A 13,433-nucleotide genomic window follows, 5' to 3' on the forward strand; every position below is an offset into this window, starting at 1 on the left:
TTGCCTCCAGCAAAAGGTGTTTAAGATATGTTATCTTGTCTTGTCTTAGCTGCTGGGCTCAGCTAATTAGAGGTAAATTTTTTCCAACAGTATAGCTTGATCTTGAGCCTTTAATTTACATCAGTGCTTCTGAATTTGACTTTGTAAGATGTTTCTAACTGAGAAGCTCAGTTTTTGCTAGAGAGTAGATTATTTGGCCACTGCACTTGATAGGAACTGCGCAGTCTGTATCCCTGAGTAGAAGGACATGAGAATCATAGGATGGTTTGGGTTGGTAGGGACCTTAAAGGTTATCTGGTTCTAATCTTCCTGCCATGGATAAGGATGCCACCCACTAGACTGGATTGTTCAAAGCCCCATTCAACCTGGCCTTGAACACTTCCAGGGATAGTTTATCCACTGATATCTCTGGGCAATCTGTTCCTCTGCTTTACCTCCCTCTGAATAATGGATTTCTTCCTAATATCTAATTTAAACCTGCTCTCCTCCCATTTAAAACCACTGCCCCTTGTCCTGTCACTATTTTCCCATATAAAAAGCCCCTTTCCCTTCTTTTCATAAGCCCCCCTATAGGTAGTAGAAGGCTGCAACCAGGTCTCCTTGGAGCCACCTCTTCTCCAGACTGAACAACCCCAGCTCTCTCAGCCTGTCTCCATAAGAGTTGTGAGATCCCTCTGATCATCTTCAGTGATCTCCCCTGAACTCGGTCCAGCCGGGTCCACACCTTTCTTGTGCTGAGGACCCCATTAAGGACCACATTGAGGTGGATTGCAACTGAACAGACCACAGATTACAGGTTTTGTTTTTTTTTTTTTCTGTTTTAACCACGCAGTTTAGCACAGTCTGCATTTTCATGTACGTCCCTGTTTACCAGCCTTTAGGAGCTAACACTTCCTTGAGTAGAGCGGCCGTGTTCAGTGCCTCTCTAGGCATGAGGACATCTGCTGAGGTTTGGCAGTGGGGCTGAGCCTCTTGAGTGAGGTTCCCTCACCTTCCTGGCACAGATCCACAGAACTTTGTTAGGACTGATGTCCTGTGTGGAGCTTCTCTTGTCTCTGCTTGCCTGTAAGGTGGTGGGTCTGGAGGGGAAGCCATGTGAGGAGCAGCTGAGGTCACTTCAGGTCTGTTCAGCCTGAAGAAGAGGAGACTGAGGGGAGACCTCACTGCAGTTTGCAACGTCCTCATGAGGGGAGGAGGAGGGACAGGCACTGATCTCTTCTCTCTGGTGACCAGAGACAGGGCCCAGAGGAAATGGCCTGGAGCTGAGTCAGGGGAGGTTTAGGTTGGATATTTGGGAAAGGTTCTTCACCCAGAGGGTGGTTGAACACTGGAAAAGCTCCCCAGAGAAGTGGTTGCAGCCCCAAGCCTGCCAGAGTTCAAGAATCATTTGGACAATGCTCTTGTGCACATGTTGTGATTCCTGGGGTGACAGCTGGACTGTGAGGATCCTGAGGGTCCCTTCCAACTCTGATTCTGTAGCTGTGCAAAGTGCAGAGCTGGAAGGTTACATTTTCAGTTTTGTAAAATGTTGGGAATTATGTCATTTTGGAGATAAATCTATTTTGAGGACATGGTTAAAGAGTGAAAATGGTGGTGTTGATGGTTGGACTTGAGGATCTTAAAGGTCTTTTCCGACCTTAATGATTCTATGATTCAGAAATAAGTGCTACTTTCTTAACTTTTCAGGATGCTGTGATGAAAGATGTATCTCTGGATGGGTTTGAACCCCAGAGGAAGAATTTTCATGTGAGAAGGAGCTTACACCAAAGTAATGAAGAGTTTGGCCCCTGTCACATTATTTTCCTCAGCTCCCACAGTGACAGAAGGGGGTGGAGGGAAGTAACCTATCCCATTTCTGTTTGAAAATATTTAGCTTGAGTGATGTGAAGATTTCAGTAGATCTGTGACAAGATCAAAGACTATAAATTATTTAACAGTGGTTCTACTTTTGTGGAATTATTTAAAGTATCATAATTGCAGCTCAGCTTCCCAGCCTTCATTTTCAAGTCTGGAATTCTGTTGGGAACTATCATAATCACTGAAGAGTATAATATTACAGGCTGGGTATAAAAATATCTTTTTAATGACTAGCAAATTAGTGAAATGTCTTGACCTAAATCTAGACCAAACAGAAGACAGTGTTTTTATGGAGGGGTAAGAAAGACTAAATTGTCACCACATTGTTATTCTTGTTAAATTCTCCACTACTTAAAATGTCAGTTGATTAGATAAAATTTGTAACACTGTGCATCAAGGCAAGTGATGAAGGGCTGTGTGTTACATAGTATCTTGGCATTTCTGCACTTTTGTTTTCCTTTTAATGGTAGCATGCGCATTCTGTGGCTGAAACTTGGAAAAATAAAGGCTATTCATTACTTTAGTACTCTGTGAACAATAGAGATCATGAAAGGCATCGCAGGGAACTCCTCTGTGTGTTGGCTCTTCAAGAAGCAAGATGAGCCCTTGGAGGGTTTTCTCATAGGCTTCAAGTAATTGTTGTGTGCATGATCTGCCTGGCTAAACTCTTTGTGTCTGACTTAAATAAGATCTAGAAGAGACAGGAATGTCTCACTCCATATTGTGTGATCCATAGTGTTAAACCAAGTCTCTGTTAGCATAGAAACGGGAATTTATTCTCCGAATTCTGGTTTGCAAATGACTTAAAGGAAACTGAGCCCTTGTGTTCTTGTGTGCAATCAGTTTTCAGTGGAAAAATACTCCATTTGATGGATTTTGACCATACAGTGAAGATACCATGAAGATCTCTGCAGATTAGGACTCTATTTCCAATTACGTTGCCAATTTTCACTGCGATTTGGGGCAAGTCACTGGCCTTTCTGTCCTTCACTGCCCCCAGATCTAGCCAGAAGGGATAACACTGACTGGTCTATATGTTAAGCATCATGGTGCTGCAGCTGCATTTGCAGGGCAGTCTTTAATGAGAGAAAGAAATAAGAGTGGTGGTGCAGACAGGCTGTCTGCATTTTGCCTTCGTGCCAGGGTACAATAAATATTTCTGAGGCAGAGACCTCTTAGTGTCCTGTGTTCACAGAACTCCTTATGCAATGAGGCTGCAGCCTGTAACTCTGAGCACCAAAATGAGCAACAGGAGCCCAGAGATAACACAAGGCAGGAACAGAGGTGGTCTCCATTATTGCCTTCTCCCCACATGGCCAGGGCCCATGGTGCTCTGCGTTGCAAAGACAAATGACAAATTTGTTCAGCACCTGGCTGCAATGAATGTGATTAGTCTTTAATTAATATTAATTAAAGCATGAAGCATGCATGAGCATGAAGGAGATTCATAAATTAAATGGAAAAGACTGTTATCTTGAGAATTTGTACCCTGGTAGGACCTGAGTAGCAGCAGGTTGGAAGCCATCTACAGCGAGGTAACCCTCAGTACCTGCGTGGATTGTGGATGCATGTCAGATGTGGAATGTTCTCCCAGAAGACGAACACAATGCGAACAATCCTTTTTACTGGCAAATGTCATCTGTTAGATATCAGCCTAATTTTCTCCAGTGACACAAAGCAGACTTCACCCTCGCTGTGTTGAGCATTTAGTTTGGCTGTGTGCAACCTAGAGCTCTGGCTCAGCTGCTCCTTCAGGCTGTGTGTTGACATACACTGGGGATCTGGAGTCTCCAAGGCGTTTAAGCAAGATTGTATCATGGTGCAGCCATTTCTTTCACTTCTCCCCACTGAATAACATCCTCCTACTCCTTGGAATTATGGTAGAAATATGTTGCTTGAAGAGTTTACTCGTTTTGTTACCTGTCCTTGCTGTCTGGTTTTGCTGAAGTTGTGCTGACAGACCAGGAAGGGCTTAGAAAAAGACATTAGGAGAATGATCAGAGACCTGGAAACCCTACACGCACAATCTCAGTCTAGTTAGCTTATCCAATACCATGACCTAATGATTCCTAGATACACTTTGAATGAAGAGCTTTTTGATTAGTTGATGGTTTTTTCCTGTCCCAGGAAAAGGCTGGACAAAATAGGAAATTAGGATTTTGTTTGGGTATTTTTATTTTGTTTCTATTTTGTTTTGTTTGCTTTTTTTCCCCCCTTAAATTGTATGAGTGATTAACTACTGCTTTCCTGGGTATGTGGTGAGTTCTTCATAATTTTCAGTCTTTTGAACTTAAGCTTTTAATTTCTGAAGTCAGGAGAGGGTTTTATGGCCTGTGGTTGCAGGAGCTCATGGTCAAGCAGACTTGATTCTTCCAATTGTATGTGATGGGCTGCAGTGAGTTTTCTGGTCCCTTCCAGCACAGTATTCCTAGGCCTATCTCTTTCAAAAAAACCCTATTCTTTGATTTTCAAGAAGAATGAAAGTTTGAGTGAAGCAACCACTGACCTTAGATTTTGCAGTATAAGAGCTCAAATGTCTACAGTCCTTCCACATGGTCATAAATCTGCAGCTGCACTTATCAAGCTGGGCTTGATAAGTGGTAGAAACTGTCTTTCACTGAAGCAGCTCCAAACCCCTCTCTTACCAACAAGATTTGGCCAGGAAGTCTCTTGGTGAGACTGTGCTGTATGTAAGCAGGCTTTGGAAATCTTCCAGATACATTCCACGCTGTACACAAAATAGACAGGGCTGAAATCTCATCTAGTGTGTGTGTCCTGGAATTGCTACTCATCCCTCTTTATAACAAATGAGTGCTGTTTGGCTATAATCTTTCTAAGCTGTAATGCAGTGGCATCCTGGAGTGCAAGAGTCCTATCTTAGATGACTACATTCAAAACATACCCTAGGGACTCTTAGAGAAATTTATAATTGTCCTTTTAGAATCCCAGGATTAAATTCTAAGTGGCAAGCAAATAAATAAACAATGTTTCTCCCTAATGCCTATTTATTTACTGTAGATCAATGGAACATTCAAGGATGAAATTGGTTTTCTCAGAGGATTAAAGATATATTTAAAATAGGCTTTATTATGAGAATTAATAGTGTGGATTCTGGAGGGGTGAAGGGTTAGTGTGAGCCAGGTGATCAGAAGCTGTTTCATTCTGAAAGAGCTATTTAGGGATAGCAGAAGAGAAATTCAGTTAAAGGATGCCTAATTTTAGTTCATCAGTTTGACATCCTGCTAAAAGAAATCTTTGAAATTGCCTGCTGTTGCTGGGAACTGGGCAAACAATGTGGAAATGCATTGACACGTGACATGTGGGCCATCAGATGGGTTTGCAATACCTGTTTGGGGCAGGACCTGCTGTTTGCCCCCTTTTTGTGCCCAGTCCAGAAGAGCAGATGACATCTGTGTGCACGAGAGGTGACCTCAGCAGCTGCAGAGCCCAGCAGCTGGACTGCACCCCACTCCTATCTCCTCTGACCAAAATATACCTGGCCACGAGGCAGATTCCTCCTGCTCTTGGACTAGCTGTGATAATTGTTGCTGTTTTCCTTTTCTAGTTTTTACTGGGCTCCTCATCTGTCTGAGTTTGGAAGGATTCTTTTGATTCTGTATTGCCAAAAGGAAAAAGAACAGCAGCAGCAGAGAGTCCAGGGCTGTTTAACTAAAGTGCAGCACTTGGAGTGCCGTGGACTGGGGCACTGTTTGTTGCCACCTCATAAAAAAAGCCCTAGAGCACTCTTTTTTCATCTTTGGGAAAAAAACCAAACGAAAAATGCTGAAAAAACAATGTTAGCAACCATGGAATGAAAGAACAGCCCATGCAGTCTGTAAGAGCACAGTTGTTACACCACAACTTCAGTATGTGCCCAGGTGAACGAAAGACCTGTGAAGTGAAAATATAATATTGAAAATATATTGTGTTTGTATAAAATGTTATCTTCCCTCTCTTTCTGGTTCTTGTTCTCTGTGGTTTCTGAGTGAGCTGCAGTGTTCTCAAAGGCTGACAATGTTGCAGCTCTGTTGACCAAGGTGTAGGTTTCATTGTAGCCTCTACTGATGAGAGAATGAGGTGTATTCTGCATTGTACACATGGAATCTGTAAGGGTGTGTGTAGATTCTCAAGGAGTCTTCTATGTGCTGCATGTATCTTCTCTGCCCTTGCAGTTTTTGGTATTGTTTTTCCTATACATGTCATTGTTTTTTACTTAGTTTCATTTCTACTGCAAGCTTTACCAAAGCTGTTCGTTTCTCTGATGTGATGGTGGTGACGCCTGAATGTTTCACTTGCGGGGCTGTAAAATCCTCCTGTTGAAGCTTTGTCTATAGTATTTCTTTCTAGTGCACAAGAAGTGGAATTTGCACCTGGAATTTTTGTGTTTCCAAGATAGGGGAGAGCCTGTTACAACACATGAGAGGCTGTAACAACACATGAACATGGCAGGACATGAGGGAAAGTTCCTTTTAATTAATTTTTTAACACAGCCCTTTTTTTCTGAGTTAAAACTTGTGTTCCACGGGAGGCAGTGATTCCTGCCAGGCTGCTGTGTGCCACTCCAGCCAGGCAAAGCAAAAGAGTTAAATGTTATTGGATATCTGTGACTCACAGGCTTCATGTGGAAGAGAGGGATGGCAGTGATCGAAGCAACTATGAGAAAGAATAACTGGGGCATTTGGTTAATGATGGCTGAAATCTGAAGAGGAAGGAGGGCAACAAATTTGAGTACTAGATAGTGAACAGGAGCCTGAAGGAATGTGGAAAATACGTACAGTGGCAAAAAGAGACACTGCAGAGGTCTATAAATGATGCAGGAAATTGTGAAGGCTAAGATACAGTTGGGGGACTGATTATATAGATGTGATGGACTGAAAAATTCTCACAGGTGTCTGGAGAGGTTATGTGAAAAAGAAAATTTGCATGATGGGACTAAAAGGCATTGCTAATTGATAACGATAGGCTCTGCTTTTGAAAGGCCATGAGAATTTTAAATGATGGGAGGGATGACTGTGGGCTTTACAAATGAACTCTGTGTTGGGGAGAGGTGAAATATTCCTCTACACTTTGTTGGAGGACTGGAGTTTTGGAGTTGTTGTCAGGGAAATGCTTATGGCTACAAATTGCATTTTTTAAAAACTCTCTTTAATTTAAAAACCCTTTGTCCCATTTGCTGTATTAGTCTTACAGTTCTTGCTTTAGGCTTATATTAAAAGTTGGCAGTCTCAGCTGGAGGAAAACTAGGGGATAGGTCAGATGCTAATTAATTTCATGCTAATTGTGCCATAATTTGAAATCCGGTGGATTAGTTTTCTGTGGGAGAGCTGAAATATATGGAAAGACAAAAATGAATCAGGATAATTAATCTCTGTAAAATTGCTTGGGATGCTTTAAGAAAAGAGGGTTTGTTGTTGCTTTTATTTTTTGTTTGAAATGTTTTAAAGGAGCCTGTGCTGTGGGTTATATGGAAGACTCATTTCTGCTGAAAACCAAGTTTTTGTTCCTGAAACACCTAAAAGAAATACCTCAGTGTCTGGCTAAGCTCTTGATTAGAGTTCCCTCCTCACAAGATGAGTGTGGACTACCCATGGGAGGGTAGTCCAGACCTCTGAGCTGAGTGCCTGGGAGGGAGAAAACAGTACTTGTCATAGGATCATAGAGAGCTAGGTTAGAAGGGGTCTTTCAGGACCACCTGGCCCAAACTTCCTTGGCAAAAGCACAGTCTAGACTAGGTGGCCCAGCACCCTGTCCAGCTGAATCTTGTAAGTTGTCTATTTATTTCTTTTCTAGAAGTCGACAAGGCTGGAATGGACAAGGGATGGATGCCAACCACTTCTCGCTCTCTGCATTTCCCTCCCGCCGAGTCTCCAGTGGCTGGTTGGAGAGCTTGACTTGGAGCCAGGCTGGGGGGAGTAATTTACTGCTGGCCTCTAATGGCTATAAATTACTACATGCCCTGGGGAATTGCAGCTATAAAGGTAGAGCTGTGACTCAGAGCTGGGTCCCATGCTCACCACTTCTAAGGTCGTTCTCTTACACATGGAGCACCAAGCTCTGACTGACATTAAAAAAAAAATTCCCTGTGTTTCCAGGCTGGTCCCATACAAAATGTCTCTGATTATTGGCGTTTTCTCCATACGTATTGTCAGTCTGCTAAAGTTCAGCAATGTAATTCTGAACCTCTGGGGAGCAGTGACTTCCTGAGAAGTCGTCTCTTGCTCTGAAATCCAAGGAGCTCCAACTCAATGAGGAGGTGGAGGGCAACGGCACAGGTTTCACCACTGAACTTTTGTTTTGCTTTCTGCTTAGGAACACCATGCAGAAGTTCAAAAAACATTACAAAGCAGAAAGCTTTATGATTAATTGTGCCTGGTACAGGTATAATTTAAACATATTGACTTGTCTGAAGTAAGTGCCAGACGGTGCAATAGGAGAGACAGGAAGTGGCTGGTCGAGATTGCTGAACCAAGCTGGAATAAGAAGTCAGGGAGAGGAAGCGCATCATCATTTAACTTTGCTTGGCAGCTCAGCAGAAAACTGATGCAATTGCTGATGGATGCTGATATCAAAGGGAGAAAAATCATGACAAATTCTTTGTGCTTTTAAAATTAATGTAAAGCTAATCAATAGCTTGACTTGGTGCAATATAAAAATGTAGTACTGGGACCTCCATTAAAATGATTTTTCTTTAAACCTATATTCTGGGATTGCTATTAGGGAGGCTTTAGAGATAATAATGGCAGTTAAAAGAGAGCTTTCCAATTCCCACCAGGTTGTTGCATTTCACAGCAACTAGTCTGTAGCTGTGCTGGGAACTATGTCAGCCCTTGAAAGATTATGTTGTCTTTAGAGTTTTTTCTTTACAGGCCAGTGGGTCCCTAGGAATATTTTAGATAGCACTTAAATGGGGTCAGGGCTGGAGAGAAAAAAAACATTTGACTGTACTAGGCTCACTGTGCTAAAAGAGACTTTGGCTGGTTTTTTTCCTCCCCCTCCCCCCTCCATCCAGAAAACTGTGACCATATGTGAATCTGTGAGCCCCAGTACAGAATCCAATCAGCTGCCTTAGGCTTCTGATAACAGATCATATTGTAGTGAGGGCTCTCTTACCTTTGATAACCCTTGTGTCTAAAACCAGAATATATGTATTTTTCTCAGCTTAGTGGGTGTATTTTATCACCCTGTGCTCACATTCTTCACTCTATCACTCAAGCTGGTCATAGCTGTTTAATGGTTATGGCTGTGCCATCTGTAAAAGTGTTACATGGTTCGCTGCGGTCCTGCTCAGAGACATCTATTCCTCCTAAATCCTGTCTCTGTGGGTGCTGGTCACAGAGACTCAGAAACTCAGCACTCCAGGAGCCGACTGGTGATTCATGCCTCCATGAGTTCCGTGATGCTGGCTGTGCTGAAGCCAGAGGTGAACCTTCTGCCCAATGCATTTCTCCCTCCTCCTTTCCTGAAATGCGTTGGACGCTGTGAAATCGCAGCTATGCAAAATGTTTGCATGAAGAGTGAATGTTGTGCAACTTGGTGAAATTTGCATAGTGTGGTTTTGGGAATGGCTTTTTTTTTTGTCTATGTAGGGCACTATTCCAGGTGTTCTGGTTTTACTTTTCTTGTGTGAGTAGCCTCTGCTCTGAGAGAGCTGCAGGGTTTCCTGGGCTTACCTTTAGAGTTCATCAGGCCTGCCTCTTCTATCACCTCGAATATGATCCGAGCTCCACCATTATCTCAGATTAAATCTCAGCTTTCCTGCACTGATCTTCTGAGTCCAGTGCTCCTGTAGAATTTGCCAAGGCTGAATCATGGTTCTATGTCAGCTTCTCCACTTCATGTTTCAGAGGTTCCAGGGGAGATGATTTTGTGATTTGGAGTTCCCTATTCTCAGCAGCTGTCACCAGTATCTGTGTGGGTGACATAAAGTTGCAAAATGTTTTGCTGTTGCATGCTGGCCTTCTCCTGAGTTGGTCCTGGGAGCTTTGTGATGGTAAGTTACAACTTCATCAGGAATGCTTACAGTATAACTTCACTGCAGTTCCTTTTTGACAGCAGTGGTCACAAAAATGATGTCTCCATAAATCTGCTTTTCACCTTAGTATGAATTGTTGCATCTACTCAGGCCATGACATTGCTAATAACCCATTATATGAGGCTGAAGCAAGTCCAAAGAATTGCCTTGGTGTGACTCTTAAATAAGGTATAGGATTTGTGATTCAACTCTTAGGATTTCATTTACATAGGTGGGGGCATGGGAATGAAGGGAACCTCCAAAGCTTAACATGAGCATCTGGATGGGATGGTAATGAAGTTTCACTGTGGGAGAGATTTTGAAGGCATGGAGATGGCATTGTGAGTTGCTCTGAAAGCTGCCAATTGTTGTCAGTATGTTGACAATTATTTTCAATTTGTTTTGTTTTGGTTTTTAATTGTGAAAATGTTCCCAGAAGCTTAGTAAATGAGGACATGTTCTTATAAATATTGAGCTAAAATGTAAAAGCTCACATGGCCCAGCTTTGGTTATGAAACCTGCTTCTTGCAGTTGGTGTCATTCTGCCCCTTGAAGGCCTGTGTTCAGAAGTGGTGCCTCTAGTAGTAGGATGAGGGTATTTATCTCAGCCTACAGTGAGATAACACTTAGAGTATGCTTCTTTTAAACTGCACATGCAGCCTTACAAATGGATTTAATCCCACTCCAACACATGGCTTTGTTTTTGGACATAGGATGCCAGAAAACAACAATATATTCTGTATGATATTTTATAAGCTGCATGCAAAACTGCTGAACCAAAAAAACCTAGTCTTCAAAATTTAAGATCAGGATTGTGCTTGCAGACGTGTTTTGTAGTTAATTTTCTTTTATCTCTTAGATATATTCTTTCTCAAAGGTGATGGAGGCTGTTGAAACTTCTGGTTGTCTATTGCATTCAAAAATTGTTCGTGAAATACCACTTCGAGTGGGTCTAAGAGATTTCCTCCTCCTTTTGTGCATGACCAAGATCAAAACTAAGTGACTTCCTCACAGTTGTTTAATTAGCTATTCCCAATAGTGTAGTGGGGACATGGCAGATCTGGGTAACCATCCCAAAGCCAGTTTCTGAAAGCCAAGTGTGCTCTGACTAGGGCTGGAACAAATGGAAGGTTTTTAGCTTTTTGCTCACATATTTACATGAGTCTTGTGGAAAATGTGGAACTTGTACCCTTATGTTATTTACCCACTAATAACATCTCTGTTCTTGCCTTTACAGTGAAAGACAAAATAATGAGCAATGAGTGGACTAGAGGCTTGAATTCCACTTGATTTCTTGATGGCTCCAAGGAGCCCTCCAAATGAGTACTCCAAATGAGTACTGCTTAGAGAGTAAGTTACCCCTCATTGTGAACATAAGTGGCAGAATTTATTTTGTTTCTGAAAACCAGTGTTTCTAATTCTATGCATTTCAATTCTGCAAACTATTTATCATGGCTAAAGAAATTAAACTTGCATGGATGGTAAGTTTTGCTTTGCTGCTGATAAACCTGCTCCTACAAATATTTTTTTTATTGCAAAAATAACCCCTGCTGACTTGTGCAAAGCAACACCTTGATTTATACCCGTCCAAGATTCAAAGCATTCAAACTCATCTGTGGGAAGGAAATACATTAAGAGGAGTTATTAGGAATTCCTCTCCTTATGGGTTTTTCCTTCTGTGGTCCATCTGTGAAATGGACCATAAGGGGGAAGCATAGGGAGTGGGAGATCAGCATAGTGGGAAGACAAAAACAATGAAACCTCAATGAATTGATGATGAAAGGAAGGGAGACAAAAAGACTCCAAAGTGAGCTGTGGGTGAGCTGGGGGAAAAGAGAGGAGAACATAGTGTCTGAATGCCCAGAGGAAAAGAAGGGGCCACAGAACTGTTGGCCAGTTAAGCAAAAATGAGGAAACAAATGAATGGGGAGAACAGCAATAAGCTGATGCAGTTTGCAGCATGCAGAATTAGAAACAGAGTGTGCAGACAGAAAAGGAATACATTTTGCCTGTTGTGTTTTTATTGAGTAGGACCTTGTCCTGTTTTCAGCTGGGATACAGGTAATTTTCCCTCTTAGAAGCTGGTACACAGCAGTGTTTTGGGTTTGGGATGAGAACGGTGTTAATGCACCAACGTTTTGGTTGTTGCTCAGCACTGCTTGCCCTAAGTCCAGGACTTCTCAGTGGCTCCTGCTCTGCCAGTGAGGAGCAGCACAAGTGAGGGAGCACAGCCAGGACAGCTGACCAGAACTGCCCAGAGGGATATTCCATACCACAGAGCATCATGCCCACAAACTGGGGGAAGTTGGCAGGGAGGGGCTGACCACTGCCTGGGTTTTGGTCAGTGGGTGGTGAGAAATTGTGCTGTGCATCACTTGTCCATCTTGGTTTTTTTTAATCTCTCTCTCCTTTTTTTTTTTTTTTTTTTTTTTTTCACAATAACATCATTATTATTATTAGTGGTAGAATTAGGTTTGATGGTTTTTTAAACTTTGTTTTAATATTAAATTGTTCTTAGTGCATGAGTTTTCCTTTTTTTTTTTTTTTTTCTTTCCTTAATTCTCCCCTTCCCACTGGTGGAGGGAGTGAGGAAGCAGCTGCTTTGGGACTTAGTTGCTGGCTGGGGTTAAACCACGACAGACCTTAATCTCTGAGTGGTTTACCTGTCTTAGTGGACCAAGTGGAGAAATTGGGTGTGATGCTGACTGAATGAGAGGGACAGCATCTGGCTCTAAATTTGCTATACTCCTTCTGCTTCATGTCAATGCCACAGAATAAAGTTTTGTATTAGGGAAATTGGGACCTCCATTAAAAATATATATCACGTTAGGTGATATATTACTCTTCCAAACCCTGGTCACAAACATCCAAAAATAGCTTGCCATGGACATGTAAGGCAGGTCATAGACTCTGGTGAACAATATTTAGTGTTCCATGGGGATGGGGAGAAATGCTCTAATGAAATCACCAGCCTTGAACTAAGCTGCTTTTCTTAGGTGGCTCCCCCAGACCTCAGTAAAAACGTGTCTGTGCAGGTTCAGCCAAGCTGCCTGTTGAATAGTTTGGCCAAATGCAGGAAGCAGGATCTTTGACCTTCTGCAGTGTCCTCATTGTAGACGCATGCATATAATTTCCAGTAATTTAACAGGAGCTTTAGTTTGAAAAAGATTTGGGTTTTATTACTTTCATTCATCATCATTAACTCATGCCATGTGGCGGAGAGGAGGGAATGACATATTTCCGCAATTAGATTCAGTATTTTGCATGAAAAAATGAGCTGTTACAGCAAATGCTTCTTTTGAAATAGGGACTAAAACCAATGGAAACCAAAGTTGTGATATGTGCTTGGACGACAAGAGTTAAAAAAGGCTATTTTTACTATGAAGTCTTCCTTAAGTTGTGGTTAGAAATGATTTAACCTTCTAACCTGTTCCTACTGTGTACTTGGCTTATGTTCAAAAAATGTTTTCATCCAGTACCTTGATGCACTTCTAATTTGTCTGTTACTAATGTGTTCTATTTCTGCTTACTCTTAAAAGGTGCACTGACTTTGTCTGCTGAAAGT

Source organism: Vidua macroura, chromosome 3, assembly GCF_024509145.1.
Source record: "Vidua macroura isolate BioBank_ID:100142 chromosome 3, ASM2450914v1, whole genome shotgun sequence".
Taxonomy (NCBI): Eukaryota; Metazoa; Chordata; class Aves; order Passeriformes; family Viduidae; genus Vidua; species Vidua macroura.